Here is a 20110-nt window from a genome sequence, read left to right on the forward strand (position 1 = left end):
ACCCTGCCTAGCTGGGTTAAAGTTGGATAAAAGCCAAATGGAATATTTAAGGCTCTCATTTAAAAGTGGAAACACTTGATCGTTTTATTTGATCTTAATACCTCTGAGTCTACAGAAGAACTTTTACTCAATGGGATAGTAAATCATTCTGAAGTTCTCTGGTCCTGTCTCTGAAGTGAATTTTGAAAAAGTGGCCAGAACAACAAAACTTTAAGTTCACACTAGCCAATTTCTTCTTCAAGCTATAGTGCACCCTGGGCAAAAATAAGGTTCAAGTACTCGAGTCTAATACTCATTGGCCATTTTCATATCTGAACATTTCCATTACACTGATTAAATTTCTTAAATAAATGTTGGCATTTTCAGTCACAAAAACTGTAAGTCACCAATAAAAATAATGATGTATTTGAAATTTATGATATGTAAATAAGTGAATAAAATCAGATTACAAGATAGTAACCACAGTGTATCAATAATTTCTATATGAAACATGTATATGAGTGCAAGGAAAAAGATCTCAAATATTACCAACATGTTAATATTTGAATGGTGATTATTTTCTAAATATGGGACCATGCTTGTCATTTCATTTTTCTCTCCATTTCCCTATTACACTTCACTTATATTTTATGTCTTTATGTTATCATCACCTACTGCTTTTAAAATAAGAAAAGAGTAAAATGATTCTATTTTGGAGTGAAAGGAAATGGGACATTTTTAACTTACCATCATATTCCATGCCTTTTGAAAATGATGTCTCTATTTGAGCAGTTGTCCTATTAGAGGATCCTGTATCTTGTGTGAGTTTACCTAGCCGTCTCTCTTGGGAGTTATGGTCCCCACAGACATGCCTCTAGCTCCTGGATGGAACTGAGGGATGAACCCCCCGGGGTGGAGGCAGTTTAAATATGAGAAGGGTCCCAAGCAAATGAGAAAAATCACATCAAACGCGCCAAACCCCTCATGCTGTGTCTTACTACCCTGACTTATTCACATAGATAAAATTTGAAACTCCGAAAATAACACCAGACCATCTCCAACTTACTCCACTCCATTGACTACCAAACATCCCCCACCAGCTGGGGGTAGGGGGATCACTTTATATAAACTTCCTTTTCAAAGTAAAATGACTTACCTGAACTACCCAAATTGTCGAAAATAAAACATCCCTTGTTTCTACCCCAAAGAGTCAAAGAGCAAGAGCAGGTAGTAGTTCCTCCATTCACGTTAGAATCCGTAAAACCAACTGAATTACATTTCTTTATTTCTACCTCAGATTCTAAGGCTTCTTTAAGTGTGTTGGGAAGGAGAGGCCAATGGAATATGCTGATAGGTCTAACATTAGCATAAGGGTACTGTGTGCTCAGAAAACAGGAAGAAAAAGGACCAAAGAAGCTAGCGAGGGCTGAATGGGGTAAGGAGTTGACCAACTCCACATTTTTCTAGCCATTGATCATATTCTCATTTCTGTATTTCGATCTCACGATGGCTTAATAAGAGACAATTCCAAGTGTTTTAGAGTAATTTAAAAGAGAAAAGAGAAACACTAAATTCCTTGAGCTAGTTGCCTGAGGCTAAATGAATCCAAAGCATTGAGTTTTGAAGCTAAAATTAATTAATTAAGTGATTGATTTTTTTAAAATCACAGCCCCCCCCTTTTTTTTTGAGAGGATGGGGGAAAAATCTACACCATTTCCAATAAATGGTTTGACTGGATTTTTTCCAGAGATGACCCAAAGCTTGGGTATCATGAAGACACAGCCTCTCTGTTTCTTCCTTGTACTTGGAGAAAGAACGTTCCATTCCATGCAATTCATGAATTTTAAAAACCATGAACCTTGCCTCACATTCTGGAAGCACACAAACATTCTCCTGTACGGGAGCTGTTCAGAGGGTAAATGCTCAAGTGATCTCCATGCTAACAGCAAAGAAGCCTTTTCAGACTGCCTTTGTTCTCAGCTGGCTGGAGGCTGCAGGCCCCGGACTGGCAGTAGTGTCTGGACATATGGTTGGGTAGAGAGGGCAGGGGCGGAAGTTACCAACCACCAACGGCCAGAACAGCTCTGTCCCGGAAAACAGCCAAACTGTTAAGTCAAGGGCCAATGCCACCATGTTGTCCTTTGACAACCAAGTCACCATAAACCACAGGGCCATGAAAGGCCACTGGCTCCCTCTAGTGGCAGACCACAATGGCTAATCAGCTGCCACTGCCCCTGAGTCCATGAACAAAAGACACTCTCTCCTAAAACTGCCTTTTTGTTAGTTATATCTATCCACACTTTCTCAGAGAGCTAATATTCACAGCCTCTGAATTTTGGAGACAAAACAGCAACACTCAAATTCAGAAAGTTCTCTAGTTTTTTTTTTTTTCATTGCCCTTAACATTAATTCCCCAAATCATCCCCAAGGCTTCTGAGCCTCTGATGAAATATCTCCCATCTACCTCTGAGCTCCAAGGATGCCCAGCCACTAGCATCTCACTTCACAGTTCCTGCACATTCTCTCTTCAGTGTCTGCATGACTGATTGCTGCCTCACTTTGAAATAACTGTGATTTCTTTTCTTCACCTCCACTTTCACATTTGGCTAAGTCTTACACATCCTTTAAGATTTAACTTAAACACCAATGCCTTCCTTGATCCCTGAAACTAGCATACACAAGAAGAAAAGTCACCGGGCAGTGGTGGTGCATGTGCCCTTAATCCCAGCATCCAGGAGGCAGAGACAGGTGGACCTCTGTGAGCTCAAGGACAGCCTGGTCTACAGAATGAGTTCCAGGACAGCCAGAGCTGTTACACAGAGAAACTCTGTTTTGCCGGTTGTGGTGGCGCACGCCGGTAGGATTTGCTGAAGGAGGCGGAGGCAAGAGGATCACGAGTTCGAGGCCAGCCTGGGCTACACATTTTTTTTTTTTTTTTTTTTTGGTTTTTTGAGACAGGGTTTCTCTGCGTAGCTTTGCGCCTTTCCTGGAGCTCACTTGGTAGCCCAGGCTGGCCTCGAACTCACAGAGATCCGCCTGGCTCTGCCTCCCGAGTGCTGGGATTAAAGGCGTGTGCCACCACCGCCTGGCCCCATGGGCTACACATTTTAATTTAAAAAAAGAAAAAAGAAAAGAAAGAGAAACCCTGTTTTGAAAACCAAAAGAAGGAGGAGGAGGAGAAGAAGAAGAGTCTAGAAAGAAAAAATCGACCTTGATTATATGTAAATGTAGACTGGGCACTACTATAATATTTCTTCATTATTCAAAACAATGAAGGAAAATACTATCTTCAATTTATAGTCCGAAAAGCAAAGTCCACAGAAATGTAGAAATTACAACCAAGTACAATTTCAAAAGCCCGCAAACTTTCACGGCATGACTCTTTCTCTTAGCCCAACATAACCAGCATCTGTTCTTGCTTATTTGTGTCATCAGAAGCATCACATGGCATGGCTGCTCTCAGAGAGATTCATCTAAAACTCATTTATATCAGGTTTTAACTGGTGGGTTTCTTTTTATATTCCAAAGGGGATTTTCTTAAATGTTCTTAATGGGTCCAAACAAAATAAATCATCCTGAGAAGTCCTTATTAGTGCATTTTCTGAGCCAAATGGCAATGGAACATCACAAGGTGGAGAACAGACAGAGCCCAGGAAAGGAGCCCACAACAATCCTGTTCTTATGCCAAGCCATATAATGACTTTCAGAAAGCCACTTCGGTCTTGGGACCTTGCTTCTTCATCTTCACAAAGAAGGAAATGTTAGCTGGCATGTTGGAGCACCTCTGTAATCCCTGTAGCTTGGGAGGCTGAAACAGGAGGACCTAAATTCAAAATCTGGCTAGTCTAGGATGCCAGACTCTATGGCAAAAAATGGGTGGATTCTGAAGAGCCCCACTCACTCACCCCAGGATTCACCTTCCAGTGTTCTATTTGAAGTGGATCTGGTTGCCCTAAACTTGCTGTCAAGGTGGTAGTTTTATTTCTAGTTAATAGACTCATTCAAGAAAGTTTGATGTAGCCCAAACTTTAACAGAACAAATCCTGCTCCAAAGAATGAACTGAAAATTCCTTCAACTTCTCTAAGTTGAAATACAGAGATTCCAGGTCAGGATCCCAAGTGAGGTTTACATGCTTTCTCATAACATACTATTTTTGAAAATCAGCTTCATCGTGGAATCCTCACGCATGGTTAAGCAGCTTCTATCTGACATCTTCACCCATCAGAACTCAGAGTCCTCTTTGATTAATTATCCTTGCTCACCCACCCTCCTAAGTCATCCAAAAACGTAGCCTCTAAGACATTCTAAGAATCTCAAAAAGGGAAGATATCTTTCTCACATAATTATTCTCTGTAAGAACTTGTATGTAGCACTGACTTTGTTCTTTCACTTGGAACAAATCCTTACCTTTCCCAAGAGCCTCTTCTCAGAAATGAAACGATTCTATCAACTTAAGAGATAGGTCTTTGGTATGTGGGTTCTAATCCATCCACCCGTAAAGTTCAAAGTTGTCGTCAGCCAGTACTGAACCAGAGAAGGAACGTTTGTCTGAAGGTCCAAAGACCCAGCTTTGATGCACTCTTAGCTGGGGTGGCTTGGCTCCCAATCCTCCATTTCTCACCTGGTGTGGAGGTTTGTAATGTAACAACATGCTGACCAAGCGCACACATGGCTGGCAGAGTTGACTTAGAGTCTCAGGGACAAACTCAGGATTCCAAAGGATCTTGATGAGTTACAATCATGACCCACATCTGAGTGAGGTTCATCCAACAGACACAAGGCCCCATGCTCATGACAAGAAAACAAAATTAAAAAGTAATGCATGAATGGAGAGAGAGTAAAAAGAGTCAGAGACCTGAAGCCAAATACAAATTCAGTAGCACATTATGATTCCCCCAAAGCTCATACGTCTGTGGGCTCTATATCAGCAAGGAGTTGCTTTGTCCACTGGCTGTCTGTACTGAGTGAAGAGCAACAATTCCCAGACTTCTGCAGCATCACACTCGTATACATCTCCTCCCCAGGCCTCCCCATCGCCCCAGCGGCCTCACTGCCACCCCAGTGTTGTGCACTCCTTCACGGTTCTTGCTAGATTTTCAGTTATCAGAAAGAACTTTATCTCTCAGTGGACTGTCTCTAGACTCAGTTCATTTGAATCACTGTTCCAAATTGCCAAGATTTTCAGGAATTTGAGTTTGGTCAAAGTCTCTGTTCCCTGAGAAGCTGATGAATCTCAAACTTGTGGCTGGTATGAAAGGACAGAAAAGACAGTAGCTGGACATGGTCAGGTGTTTGAGACAGAAAACATACTATACTTGATATGCATTTCAAATATATACTTGATTGTTTCTTGTAATAAATACAGCATATTGTTTGCATTTAATTGCATAAATTGAATTGTTATCAGATACTTTGTTTAATCATCTTCCGTGTTCACTTTTGTTTTTCTTTGAGACAGGGTCTCTCTATATCCCTGACTGTCCTGGAACTCACACTGTAGACCAGGCTGGCCTTGAACTCAGAGATCTGCCTGCCTCTGCCTCCTGAGTGCTGGGATTACAGGTATGCTGGCGTGCCCAGCTCCCATGCTCACTTTTTGAAGCACCCAGGTACCCATCTTCTGCTCACCAATGCTTTGCTCTTGGTGAAGACATCAAGAGAGAGTTCTAAGGTCCTAGAGACTGCAAAGGGAGCAGCATTTTGCTTCTGCTTCCAGAGAGGCTCAAGATAAGCACACAGGTATGTGAGAAAACATTAATCGGTTGAAAGCCCCCAAAGTAAAAGAGACGGTACCTCCAGAATAACAAACAAGACTCTCGTTTTTTGCAAATTAAGGGAGAATACAAAGGTAAAATACTAAAGGTATTTAGCCTCTAAATGTTAAGTGACCCAAAATCATACTTACTTAGATTTTTCCATTTTACTTATTTATAGGATTCAGATTTTTATAATAAGAAAAATGTAGTATCTTGATTAATTTTCTAAAAGTCTTTGTATACACGTTTTGGTCTAACATTGTAGTCTGGCTGGTTCCCAGGCTTGGCTAAGAGGAACATTGTCCTTCCACCCCAACTTGGGACAGATCCTGGCTGGAGAGGACAAGGCCTGCGAGCAGCTGGCGAGCACTGTCTGGAGGAGGCACTGCTGAGTCCCTCCCTCCTGTCCTCAGACCGACTCCGTTTCTCCCACTGGATCCCCCTTACTCCTAAGGCCTGGCCTCTCCTCATATGTGCTAATACTCGCACACTCCATATCTACCTAGGGGATGGCGTTCTGCCTGCAAACCCCGCCCCATGGGAATAGTTCAGAAGCTTCGCCCTGCCAGACCTGCCAGTGGGGACTCCCCTCCATCCACAGGCTGCACCCCTTTTGCTGATCTCTTCTTGGGGTCCACTCTGAGACTACTGCTACAGACTTCCAAGTCGCCTCTGTCTTTTGTCTGTCTCTCCCACTGCTCACTGTGACACTAAAGTCGTCATTATAAAACAGAAATAACTCTGTTGGCTTTTAAAAGCTCCTCACATTCTACATGATGAGTTTCGTTATCCTGAAGGACCCACTGGAGACCCAGTCCTTTGCTTCAAAGGTACAGGCTGCATCTCAGTCCTGTACAGAATGGAATAAATGCTTGCTGAACTAAACCATTGCCTCCTACCACCACAGCCTTGATGTTCAGCCTTGCCTATCTGCCGACCTCAACTGGACAAACCTGCACCTGGGTCTTTGTTTCCTTCTGGTCCCTGGAGAGGCCTGGGTCTCGGTCTTGTCTGCCCTGCTCCTGAGAGATCCCTGTAACTTTAAAGATACAACTTGGTAACACCTATTCAACCAACCCTGCTTCTTCTTAGTGTGTGACTGAGCCAGGAGGAATTCATCTGGAAAGAATTCATGTTGGCACACACCTGTGATCCCAGCCCTAGGGAGACTGAGGCAGGAGAATTCTGAGCCAGAAGCTACCTTGAGCTATATAGTGAGTTTGAGGCTAGCTTGAGCTACATAATGAGATCCTGTCTCAACAACAAATGAAAGTGAATAGAATTTGTAAAGGATTAGACACTGTCAGCTTCAGGGTTATAGGGCCCTGTGCACAGAAGTACCAAGTCTCATGCTCTGTTGCCGCCATCTTGATTATTAATAGTTTCAGTTTGAACTTCTGTTATATGTGTTGTATTAATCACATGTTTTAATTTTATGTATTTAATGAGGCTTTTACATCTTGGGGACATTGTGGACCAGGCAAGGACTGTCCATGTCATGGTTAGCTAATTCTGAGAGTCAATAAGTAAGGTATCTCTGAGTATGACTTTGCTCTGCAGGCCAGCTAGTCTAGAGAAATGCTCCAAAGCATGTCCCAGGCTGGCTTTTAGTGAGAGGCAATATTCCTCTGCACTCATGACCCGAGGGTCAAGTACTGGACAATTAGGGAACCACTCCTGTAGCTCAAAGTTCAATAGAATTCCTACCACTCGATAATCATGGAGGAACTCAGATGTTGTTCCTTCCTCTCCCTTCCTGCTCATGAAAACCCCAGCTAAGGCTCTGGCCCACATGTTCCCCTCATTCCCCTGCCTCCCAACTGACCTCAGTTCATTATGTTCTTGAGAAATGGATGCTATGCTGCTATCACCACAAAAAATGATAACTCTGTGAGGTAAGGCATTTGTTAATCAACTAGATTTAACCATTCCACAATGCATATGCACTTCAAAAACATCAGCTTTATATAATAAACCACACAGAGTTACGTCAGGGTGTTTTAATTTTAAAACCAAAAGAATGAAACTGGCTTTGACAATATAAAGATGGATGCTAAAATTTGGGCTAAAATTTTAAATTTTTATCACCCAGACTAGCATTATATAGCAGTTTTAAAACACTGTAACAAGTTAAGAAAAAAACTGTAGAAGAAAGAAAACAGTTAATATTTTTTATTTAAGTATCTTTAATGTGATATTTTTCTTCCTACTTTTTGAAGGAAGGTCCTTTATTACTACTTCCCATTGCATCTAAAAATCATGTAACCAACTGGAGGAGGGGGGGGCAAGAAGAATCTTGTCACCCTGATTATGACTAAGCCCCCCCAAGTCCACTTACCAAGGGAAGTATTGTGGGAGTTTCACTAAGTGCCTGGATGAGGGTGTCTTGGTTGGCGCAATTAAGAATGGGATCCTGTTAGAGAAGAGATGACAGGTTCACCAAAGGCTTTAGCAAGTGGACGGTGCCCTGGAGGGATGAGAAGACACATGCTGGTAAGACAGCTGCCCCCTGGTTAATGGAGGGTAGCCAAGAACTATGAGCCATTTGTGCATATAAAAACCCAGCATAAAAATCACACTGTGTTTGCACTTAAATTTTAACTACTATGCATTAAAAAAAAACTTTGTCTCAAATATAGAACTTTCTAGATTCAACTAATTTGGGGGACTGTCTGGTGACCAAAAGGGGAAAGTCTCGCTGCCAGCAATATTTCTTAAGGATTCGGATCTGCTGAAGTAGGCTACTTTCCTAGATATCTCTAAAAATAGTTGGGAAGTGAGATATAATTCCAAGGGTCTATCGAGCCTCGGCAGAATCTGCTGCTGTTGTCCCTTCTGCTCCTGTCACAGCGGCAGCAACGCCCCTGCCCATCTGAGACTCTGGTGGGCGGTGAAGCCTCTGGGATCGTCACCTCCGTGTCTCCTGCAGTGACAAGGGACTACAAGGTCTCCCATCAATGTTTCCAGAAGGTACAGAAATGTACCAGAAAGATAAACACAGTCTAGTTGGGTGGTGGTAGCCCACTCTTTTAACCCCAGCACCTGTGAGACAGAGTCAATAGGATCTCTGAGTTCGAGGCCAGCCTGGTCTGCGGAGCAAGTTCCAGGACAAGCAGAATTGTTACACAGAGAAACCCTGTCTCAAGAAGAAGAAGGAGGAGGAGGAGGAGAAGGAGAAGAAGAAAGAAAAGACAAACAACAAAAAAGGATACACAGTCTGATTACCCAACACCATATCTCAGAACATCGTATCACCCCCAGAAATGTGGCTATGTGTTTCCTGAGTTCCAAGCATAGAACTCAAAACAGGGGTTTTGAGATTTATGCAGCTTTCAGCAATGTTTAATTTTGTGAGACTGGACTTTCCTGGCAGCACTATGGGGGGAGGAGATGCAAAACATTGTTCTCAGACACTGTCTGTCTATCAGTGATGCCTAAAATAGGAAGGTCTCACTGTCAGGGAAGATGGTGGGATCTTTAAAAGGCAGCCGCTAACAGGGGATTCTTACATCATTTGGGATGCACTCTTGTGGGAACTGCAGTACCCTGATCTTTATTCTCTTTTTGGCTACGTGGTAAGCACATGCAGGGCTGCCTGGCTACAAACCCAGAGCAACAGAGCAACTGCTCCTGGGCTAGAACCACCGAAACTGTGAGCCAAAATCAGCCTTTGTCTTTATAAGGCAATTGCCTCAGGCAACACAAGATTAAATAACTCAGGGCTAAAGAATTCATAGTACAGTATTAGGACTTCAGTCATGGCTGAATGGTTCATACTGTCAACGTGTACCCTTTTACAGATACTTCCCAGGTCACCAAACACATGGAGCAAGTAGTAGTGATGCTGACACTTTCCTATAGAAATAGTCTTGGACCACAAGCCTGTCTACTGTTTGGTCTTGCTAATAAAATGCAGAGGAGGCTCTGATGATTGAAACCACTTTCCGACTGGATTCCATCCTTGCTAGGCATTTCTGCTCTAAGGGAAATTACAAAGGGAGTTAGAACAATTCCCTTTCTCTGAAGCAATCGCTAGGGAGAACAAACCTTTCTGTGTCCCAGCCCCTACTCTGCTTACCCTTCTGAAGCAAAAAGACAGGAAGGGCTGGTGATCAGCTTCATGCTCTGTGTTCCTGGCTGCCCTGACCTTCTACTTAGTAGTACATTGAAAAAGAATCAATACTTGGGTAATGCACACACACACATACTATATCTATACTTGTATCTGTATCTATCTATCTATCTATCTATCTATCTATCTATCTATCTATCTATCTATCTATATGGATATACATGTGTAACATACATATATATATATGTAACATATATATGAGAGGGAGATACAGATATAGAAATTACACTTCTGACCAACTTTTGGCCAGTTCCTAAAAGAGCATCTCACATAATCTCACATAGACGCACTTGAGGCACCGAAGACAGTGAATTCTATCTATGGCAAATCTCACATGTGGCAGCTGTGTCCCTCACATACCATCCCTGGGACACTTTCCCCCTCCCTACTCACTGAAGAAACTGTCAATCAAAGCATCCCTTCTTCCCATTGTGAGATGGATGAGAGCCAAGTTGGCTACAGAGTCATTTCATCTCCTGGATGAAAGATCACATTCCCAAAGCAGAAAGTGTAGGTGCTACACCAAAAAATAAATTAGCCACACGTGGATGGAGCTGCTGTTACTTATTTTGTGGCCCTCCCAGAAACACACATACATGCCACTGAATACTGCTTTGTAGTTTTTTCCATTTAACAATATGTCTTGTGCATTGCCCCACTTGATAAAACACTCTTTTGTATTCTGCCAGTTGGCATCTGCAGCAGTGTGTCTCTGGTGTGGCCATTTCACCCTATTCCCTACCATTGTGTGTTAGTGTTCCACCATGGTAAATGATGCTCCATCCACTCTTTCTGCTAGATCTTAAGTCTGAATTCTGTCTTATGGTATAACATACTGCTCTCAGTCATTCTGCATGTTATAAAAATAAACTTCAGATACTTTTCGGAGAGCTGATCCCCGTGCCCCCTAGAGTTAGCCCCTTCTGAAAGGGAGGGACTGCTCACAGCGTAAAGGATGTCAATCATGCCTCACTCACTCCAACATTCAAATGACAGGCTTCTCCTTCAGGAGAAGTGAGGGCGATCCTAAAGCTCCAGTAAGCAAAACAGAGTCCTGATGCTGTGGAGGTGAGAGAAATAGAATACGTCAAGTTACAAGATATGTGCATTTCTATCATGCTTTTGATGGGGGATGAGAACAATATGTTTATACTGTAGATTATAAAGACAAGGTTCCTCTTGTCTTTATAGGGACATTTAACAGGAGATGCATCCACTAGAGGGTCTCTGCTGACTGATGCTCTTCTCTAGGCTGTGCAATGGTACCATCTTGTGGCTGACACAAAAGATAACCAGCCGGCATCCAGCTTTCTATCCTGCAAGACCGTGAGAAGTACTAATGTCAGGCAAGGACCTCTGAGAGGGAATGCTTATTTCTGCAGTAACAGAATATGCACATGTGGCCTTTTCACCTTTTCAAATTGTGTGCAGAGTGAGTGAATGCTTCGAGCATTCATTCAACCACTAACAGACAGGCAGGTGTAAGAAAGTTCCAGAATCTTCTGTAACACTAATATTTGACTGGCAAAAACATTGGTAGGTATTTAGCTCCTCTGTTGGACACTGTTTCATAAACAAGAAATTTTGAAGAAGTTGAAAAAAAAATCGCAGGACTTCTGTTAGAAAAACCAGGTTCCAGTGCTGGCTACAGTTTCAGTAACAGTGACATTAGCGTCTTGGTTTGATGTGTACAGGAGAGAATCTTTGCTGTGAGGCCAGGGTCATGCGTGAAAAACAGGATGAAATTTGCTAAAGCATAAGACCAAACATAAGCCCTTGTTATTGTTGTTCTAAAATTTTGGATTGACAACTGGCTTTCTTTAAAAAAAAAAAAAAAAAAAAACTTTGTGTTGGAGAGATGACTCACCCGGAGAGAGCATGCTCTCTGAGTCCCAGGACCTGAGCTCAAAGCCCTGGAACCCACAGAAAGAGCTGGGTGTGGCTGTACATGCGCCTGTAACCCACTCTGTGAGGGATGATGACCTGGGAACATGGAGGCTTGCTGACTGCCAGCCTACCTCCAAGATCAGTGACGGACTCTGTCTCAAGAGGACAGTGACAAAGCAGGACACTCCATGTTGTCTTTCGTCTTTGTGTGAGCACATGGGCACATGCATACATTCCCTTGCATGTACACACGCGCGCGCACACACACACACACACACACACACACACACACACACACACAGTGGTGTGTGTACTTCTTTGGTGTTCTCAGATACAATGCTAGTAAAGCTGCCCATGAAGATGAGATAACAGGTTCCTCTCAGGAGAATGGTGTTAGGAAGGAAACAGGTTGGGCAGGGCACGTAGATCAGAGGTAGAACAGCAGCGCGGTGTGTTCAGGGCCCTGGGTTCCATCCCCAGAACCAGAGAGACAAAAACAGAAGGATTTGGTTGGCAGAGAAAAGTGGAATGGCTCAGAAAGACAAATTGAACCTATCCCTTCAGGTGTCAAACATTTCAAGCTTGAAGGAACCAAGGAGAGCCATCCAAGGCTGATGTCCCTCAGGCTTTCTTTTCTGGGCAGAGTCTTTGGAAAGCCACAATAGACAGTACTGAGTTCAGAACAGGATCTGTGTTTCTCATTTTAAATACAAGAGCAAGGGACGAAGCCACAAAGGGACACTCAGATATACGTCTCTTTATTTGTATCTAAATAGCATAGGCTAGAGCAGTGGCTGTCAACTGTGGATCACAACCCCTTTGGGGGTCAAACTGACCGTTTCACAAGGGTCACATATCAGATAGCCTGAACACTAGATATTTGCATTACAGTTTGTAACAGTAGCAAAATTACAATTTTGAAGTAGCGACAAAAGTAATTTTATGGTTGGGGGTCAGCACAACACGAGGAATTATATTAAAGGGTCACAACATTGGGAAGTTTGAGAACCACGGTGCTAGAGGATCAAAAACCAATCCAAAGAGCAAGCAAATAACTTTTGAAAGCCTTTCTCCACAAATGAAAATAAAGATATAGTTATTCAATCCTCATATTCAAAGGTATATATGTAAATAGTCACCATATCAAAGAAGAAATATCATTCTAACCATATGAAAAAAAGCCCAAGCTATAATAACCAAATAAACAAAACTTTAAAGGAACTATTGGATATTTTTTTTACTGTCAGGTAAAGGGGCAAAATGTTCCAGTGAGACTGCCATGCCAGAGTGGCTGCCTGGGTGTTCCTAGTCACATAGGCACCATACTGGCTGTATGCCTCAAGACACTTCCGATGCCTGTGGTCCTAGAGCTCATCTTTCCCTGCTGGAGGCTGACATGGACAACGGTTAAGAGGGAAGAGTCTGATCCAGATCCTGGAAAGAAGCCTCCAAGCTCACTACATACTCACCAAGTAGTCAGCCAGGAAAATGACTAATCCCTACGCTTCAGTTCCTTTATCTATAAAATAGGCTGACACTATCCATTTCGCAAACCAGCGTATATTAGTAAATACAAGCCATCTAGAATAGGCCTGGTTCACCATAGATGGTGACATTAACAATGTTATTACTTTCATTGTTTGAAAAACAGAGTGATAACATGAAAGTTTAATTTTCTCATAAAATATTGATTGGGCAGTCAGTCCTTGGTCAGACAACAGAGAACAAAGCAGCCATGGTCTCTGGCAAAAGGGGATTGTGAGGCAACTGTAGAACAGATATGCTCAGGCAGGCATGGGGTGCACACTTGTAATCCCAGCACACGGGAGGCTGAGGCAGAAGGAACATTGCAAATTACAGACCTAGCTGGCCTACATAATGAGTATTACACCAACCAGGCTACATAGCAAGATGTCTCAAAATAAACAAAAAACAAACCCACAAAAAAACTGATGTTTATCTAATGATATTTATAGTGGTCATCAGTATTTAAAACTGCGCGTCAATCAGGCCTCTTGGATAGTGCACAGTGCATCTGTCTCATAAAATGGATGCCCATAAAGTTCTGTAAAGCATGTTCAGAATACTCTGCAGGCAGCGAAACATGGCTACAAGGCTTAATTTCTCATCTAGTAAGGGGATACAACTCAGTCGTTAGGAGGGTCAGCATGGTTATGAATACACGAAGGCTTTGGGAACAGTCAGATCATACCCAAATCATGTTTATTACTATTTGTTAGGGTCTATAGAAACTCAATTACAAAAATAATTTTAATGAACATTTCCTGCCTGTCAGAAATTGTGCATATATTATCTTATTTAATCTGCACTCTGGGTTACCAGGTTTGGAAAATAAATTACATTTTGTCAGTTAAATTTGATTTCAAATAAAGAATGAATAATTTAGCCAGGCATGATGGCACACACCTTTAGTCCCAGCACTCAGGAGGCAGAGGCAGGTGGATCTCTGTGAATTTGCTGGTCTACAGAGCAAGTTCCAGGACAGCCAAGGCTACACAGAGAAACCCTATCTCAAAAGACAAACAAACAAATAAAAAAGAATGAATACTTTTAATGTGCAGTGACCAGAGTGTATCTGAAATATTTATGGCTAAGTATTTAATACTAAAGCTATTTTATCTAATGCTAAAATTTCCCTGAGTGTTCTGTGTTTAATTGGCAGCCATATGTTAGTAGATAAAATAATTATGTATGCAATGTGGCAAAAGATGTCCAGTTTGGCTATCCTTCTGAGATCACCAATTACCCCTTGTATGGAGAAGTAGTGTTAAATAAAGGGCCAGGATGAGAAAGCCAGGCTATCATTTCATGTTTCTCATTATTAGAATATTAAAATATTCTAATTTCTCAAAATATATTAATCCAAAATCCAAATACTGCATGTAAAAATGCATTGTGGGCCGGGCGGTGGTGGCGCACGCCTTTAATCCCAGCACTTGGGAGGCAGAGCCAGGCGGATCTCTGTGAGTTCGAGGCCAGCCTGGGCTACCAAGTGAGTTCCAGGAAAGGCGCAAAGCTACACAGAGAAACCCTGTCTCGAAAAACCAAAAAAAAAAAAAAAAAAAAAAAAAAAAAATGCATTGTGTGGTTGTCAAAATGGCTCAGCAGGTAAAGGGACCTGTCACCAAGGCTTGTGTTCCATCCCCAGAATCAACCTGGAGGAAGAAAAGTACTTTCTCCTGCAAATTGTCCTCTGACCCTCACACGCACCCCACCCCAGCTCCCCATGCAAAATAAATACAAATATAGTAGGATTTTAAAAGAAAATATGCTCTAAAGCCAAATCTAAATGATTTTGGAATTTTGGCCATTTTGGAGAACTGACTATATCAGTTTCTTTTGTTGTAAACTATTGATGGGACCATACGCCTGTAAATGCTTACTGACTGTTTGGAGCTGAGGAGATTTCAGGGCCTGGAAGTTCACCCAGAGCAGCCTCATTTCCATTGGCTGGTGGTAACTGATTGGATTTTTTGCTGGGTCAGGGGACCTTGAAATGATTGTGGTTGTCTGTTCAATGGCATCATCCCCCAGACTCCCAATTTGTAATCAGCAGCATTCATGGAGTAAGATGTAATCATTCACTGGTAATGCTGAGCTATTTCCAAGAAGCTGTTCATTCCTGGATGAAGGAGGCCGGGTTACTTTTGCAAACAGTGGGTGCAAAGGAGAAAGCCTATCTTCAATTACGTCATGTTATAATACATTGCAAGGAGTAGGAGCAGTGTGTGTGTGTGTGTGTGTGTGTGTGTGTGTGTGTGTGTGTGTGTGTGTGTGTGTGAATGTGCATAGATGTGTGTTAGCAAAGACACCAACTGTGAATTGGAGGTGGAGCCAGTGAAGGGCCCCAGGAAACCTGGATTCCATGGTCAGTGGCTCAGTTAATGCCCGTGTGACCTCCCACAAGCATCTCTATTCTTCCCAAGGCTTATTTTTACCATCTGTAGAACATCGATATCTGCTCTACTTCCCAGGCCTGTGTTGACACAGAGCATCGAGTCCGGAGGCATTCTGCTATATGCTACTAAGAGAAGAAAGCTTATACAATTGGTTTATTATGAGCTCTCCCTAAGAATTTCTGGTGGAATATTTTTGTCTTCTTGATACATGCTAATTAGACAATTATTTAGTGCTGTGTCTTTTTAAAATGGCTTTCTACTCTCTATTATATATAATAAAAACCTCTGTCACCTACAAAAAAAGATAATTGATTCAAAGAAAAATGATTTCTGAAACAAGGGGGCAAACTTCACATCATTACTGCCCATCTAAGATGTCTGATGACAAGAGAGTCTGCTACAAAAGATAAAAATATTTTCAAAAGCACCAAAGGAAGAGAGAATAAAAGCGTCAGAGCTGAAAACAAAGGTGGTTTTCAGTGCATCTCATACTTTTGTGTGATCAGAGCCCCCTGGTGTGCCTGTCAAATGTGGGGTTTTCCCCTTATCTGAGAGTCTGGATCGGCAGAATGAATGAAACTGGGGGCGGGGGTGGATTTTCACACTCTGAGATTCAGATGGTCTACTGAAGGCACTTGGAGAAATATTAGTCACTATCAACACATATGAGCTTACAGTCAAGTTTTTAAATACGCTGTGGTGAAAAGCAGAAGATGAGTTGGGCGGTGGTGGCCCACGCCTTTAATCCCAGCTCTCTGGATGCAGAGGCAGGCCTGGTCAACAGTGTGAGTTCGAGGCCAGCCTGGTCGACAGTGTGAGATCCAGGACAGCCAGGGCTACATAACCCAGTGAAACCCTGTTGAAGAAAAAGCAGGAGAATCTAATTTAGTGTGAAGTTCTGGAAGAGGAGACACGGGACTTTTCCACAGTAAGAGAGTAGAGAAGGATTTTCCCAGCAATGTCAATTCTCACAAAATGCCTCTCAGGCTGAATCAGAAGAACCAGTTGGTAAAGATGTTAAAGGGAAATGGAGACACCTAAGAGCTGAAAAAAGCCCCGGTCGACAGCAGAAGGACAGAGAGGAATGGCCACAGAATAATGAGTCTCCGAGATGGTGGGATCATGAAGGTCTAAAAAACAGGAGAGAATCGGGAAAATCATCAGTCAAAGAGGGGAAATCTATTCACTAAAAAACAATATGAACAAAGTGAAAGAGAAAATAACCGAAGTTTGTTTTTATAGGAATTATACATACTGTCCATGGAAAGTTTAATGACAGGAAAATGAGTAAAAACTCCATGGCTAATTCCTAATATTGGTGGCCTAGGAACCGAATCCTGTATTTTAATGACAGCTCTTCTTCCCTTTTAGTCCCTTAGTCCCTGAGACTGGCCACTACATCGTACAGATACTACCCTCTGGGTATCACGGTGTCATCACCCTCCCCACCACCACTGTGCTTCTCAAGCTCTCTTGCTTTTCTTTTTTTTTTTTTTTTTTTTTTTTTTTCTTTTTTTTTTTTTTGGTTTTTCGAGACAGGGTTTCTCTGTGTAGCTTTGCGCCTTTACTGGATCTCGCTTTGGAGACCAGGCTGGCCTCGAACTCACAGAGATCCGCCTGGCTCTGCCTCCCGAGTGCTGGGATTAAAGGCGTGCGCCACCACCGCCCGGCGCTCTCTTGCTTTTCATATTAGCTTTTCCTTCTAGGACTCCTAAGCCCAAGATCTATATTAAGTCCATAATTCTGAAGATAGTAGAGTTATTTCTCTTCTTCTGGCAAGACACCAACTAATAGATTTAGTAAAAGCAAGAGAAATGTGATTATAACGAGGCATCGAAAGCACAGGTTTGAGAGTATTTCATTTGTTCTAGAGGAATCTAGAGTAAAAATTAAATTGGATAATTATATCACTATTAAGTAGCATATTACTACAGTTTGGGTTGTAACTACCCTCCAAAAGCCTATGTGTTCAAACCTTACTTGTCACCCCATGGCACTACTGCTAGGCAGTGCTGGAACCTTGAGTCTATGAGGCCTGGGGGAAGGAGGTTAGTTCACTGTGCTGCATGCTCTTAAAGGAGATATGATGATGCTGTGTTTTCTACTCTTTGCTTCCTGGACACCATGAACGAACAAGTCTTTTGCTCCATATGTTCCTGCCTGGATATGCTGTACTGCCACAAGCACAGAGCAACATGTCTAAGAAAGCATGGACTAAGCCCTCTGAAACTGTAAGTCAAAATATATGTTTTCTTCTTGTAAATTATCTCAGGCATTTTTCTCCAGGAGGAGAAATCTGACTGCTGCACACATGTAACCATTAGAATGTCCCAACCTAGCTGGAATAGCCCCTTGTTTCCATTGTCCTAGTATTGTGTTTGTTTTCTTAATCTTTTCTCTGTTTTGAGACAAGGTGTTGTGGGATGTTTTGATCGCGCTCTGACATTCCCGAGACTGCCAATGACGTTAAACCTTGAATTAGAGGACGGGGTCAACATTCAATGGGCCAGAATTAACCATAGAGTTTTTTTGTGGATCCAGATTAGGATAGAGAGATGCAGGAAAGAATAGGGAGGGGCTTAGCGAGATGTTCCAGCATTGTCCATCTGGAAATGTGTGGAGGCAGGGTCAGCTGTTTGCTTCTCCATCGCTCTGCGGATCTATCAGGATTCTACCCCAATACCTGACTCCCAAGTTCTTACTGATAAAAGAATATCCTAGATAAATGCTTCAACAGGGTCTTGCTATGTGGTCAAGGCTGGCTCCAAACTCACTATATAGCTGAACTTGCCCTCAAACTTGAAATCCTCCTGCTTCAGCTTCCCAAGTGCTGGGGTTACAGGGCTGCATGGCCACACCCATTGCACTGGCTTCTTGGCTTTAGGATTGTGATGAGCCAGCTGGAGAGTCCATGGAAGAAGAGGCTTGCCAGAAAAGCTACATTTTAATCCTATCATATTGTTGCTTTTCCTTTTTTAAAAAAATGGTTTTTCAAGACAGGGTTTCTCTGTGTAGCTTTGGAGCCTGTCCTGGAACTCTCTCTGTTTACCAGGCTGCCCCTGAACTCACAGAGATCCACCTGCCTCTGCCTCCTGAGTGCTGAGATTAGAGGTGCGCCACCACCGCCTGGCCTGGTTTTCCTTTTTTTATTTGGCTTTCCTGCACAAACCTACAAGGATCTCTTAGATTTTTCTATGAGTTCCAAATGATCTTTGGTTTCTTGAGTATTTTATTAGCATACCAAATCTGAATGTCCATCAGAATTCCCAGAAAAGCGTAGGTATCAGGACTCCACACCCCCTAAACTCCAGAATCAAAATGAGTTGTTGTGTTTTTTTCCTGGTATGTAGATGATTGAGCCTCTTGAGGGCAGGGAGGGCCCTTGAATTTCTTACATAACTTTCACTGCATCTAACAGCAGAAGCAGAAAACAAAAGTCCATTGATTTTTCCCCATGTTCCACATGAAGGAAGATTCCCAGGACGACCAGGTGGTGTCACCACCACCTAATTAATATCTCCAGCTCCTTGGAACTCCTCTCCCACGGCTGACTTGGGACTTCCCTGGGCTCTGCACTCCCTGTCTGTGTCCCTTTCTCAGTTGCACAGACTTTGCCAAGAAAACAGCAAAATCTATGCAGCCCGGCCTCTCTGAAAGCAAGAATGGCCTCGCTGTAGAAATAAAGACTAAAGAGAGTAGAGGTCATTGCACTAGCTTCCTGGAGTTGATATCTTGATGCCCAGAGGAGAATCCATTTAATGGACATTTGAGAGAAGCTGGATTTTGACTACATTGTCTCTTCAATTCGCCCTTTTACAATCTTGCTAATGTTCAGTAATGTTTGAGTTGAAGAAAGCTTAATTTTCTTTTTTATATCTACCACTGCTTTATTATCCTTGGGTAAGCAAATGTCTAGGTTTACCATGAAGTGTTTATTTTATTTATTTTCTTAATTTTTTTCATGTTTTTTTTTTCCCACGGACCTGGTATTTTGAAAATATGATTCCTTTTTCTATCCTAATGATTTTGGCTGCTCTTCCAGAGGACCCAGCTTCAGTTCCTAGCACCCACATGGTAACTCACAAATGTCTGTAACTCAAGTTCCAGGGATTCTACCACCCTCACGCAAACATGCATACAGGCGAGACACCAATGAACATAAGATAAATATAAATTTTAAAAAAAGATTCCCCTTGTCCCTGCGGTTTTTCTTATTGTTTATAAAGAAACCCTTGCCAGTGGTCCCACTCATGTGACACTTGGATCTGAAGATGTACCTTAAGCTTCTTCATCAACAGTCACATCTGATGGCAGCGTCATCTCTGCTTTGACACCCATGGCAAACTGAAGATAATGCAGTCAACTCTGGATATGAGGAGTCAACCCCTTCCTTTCATACTTTATCTTCTTTAATATCTTTATAAGAATTTTAAGG

Source organism: Peromyscus maniculatus, chromosome 1, assembly GCF_049852395.1.
Source record: "Peromyscus maniculatus bairdii isolate BWxNUB_F1_BW_parent chromosome 1, HU_Pman_BW_mat_3.1, whole genome shotgun sequence".
Lineage (NCBI taxonomy): Eukaryota > Metazoa > Chordata > Mammalia > Rodentia > Cricetidae > Peromyscus > Peromyscus maniculatus.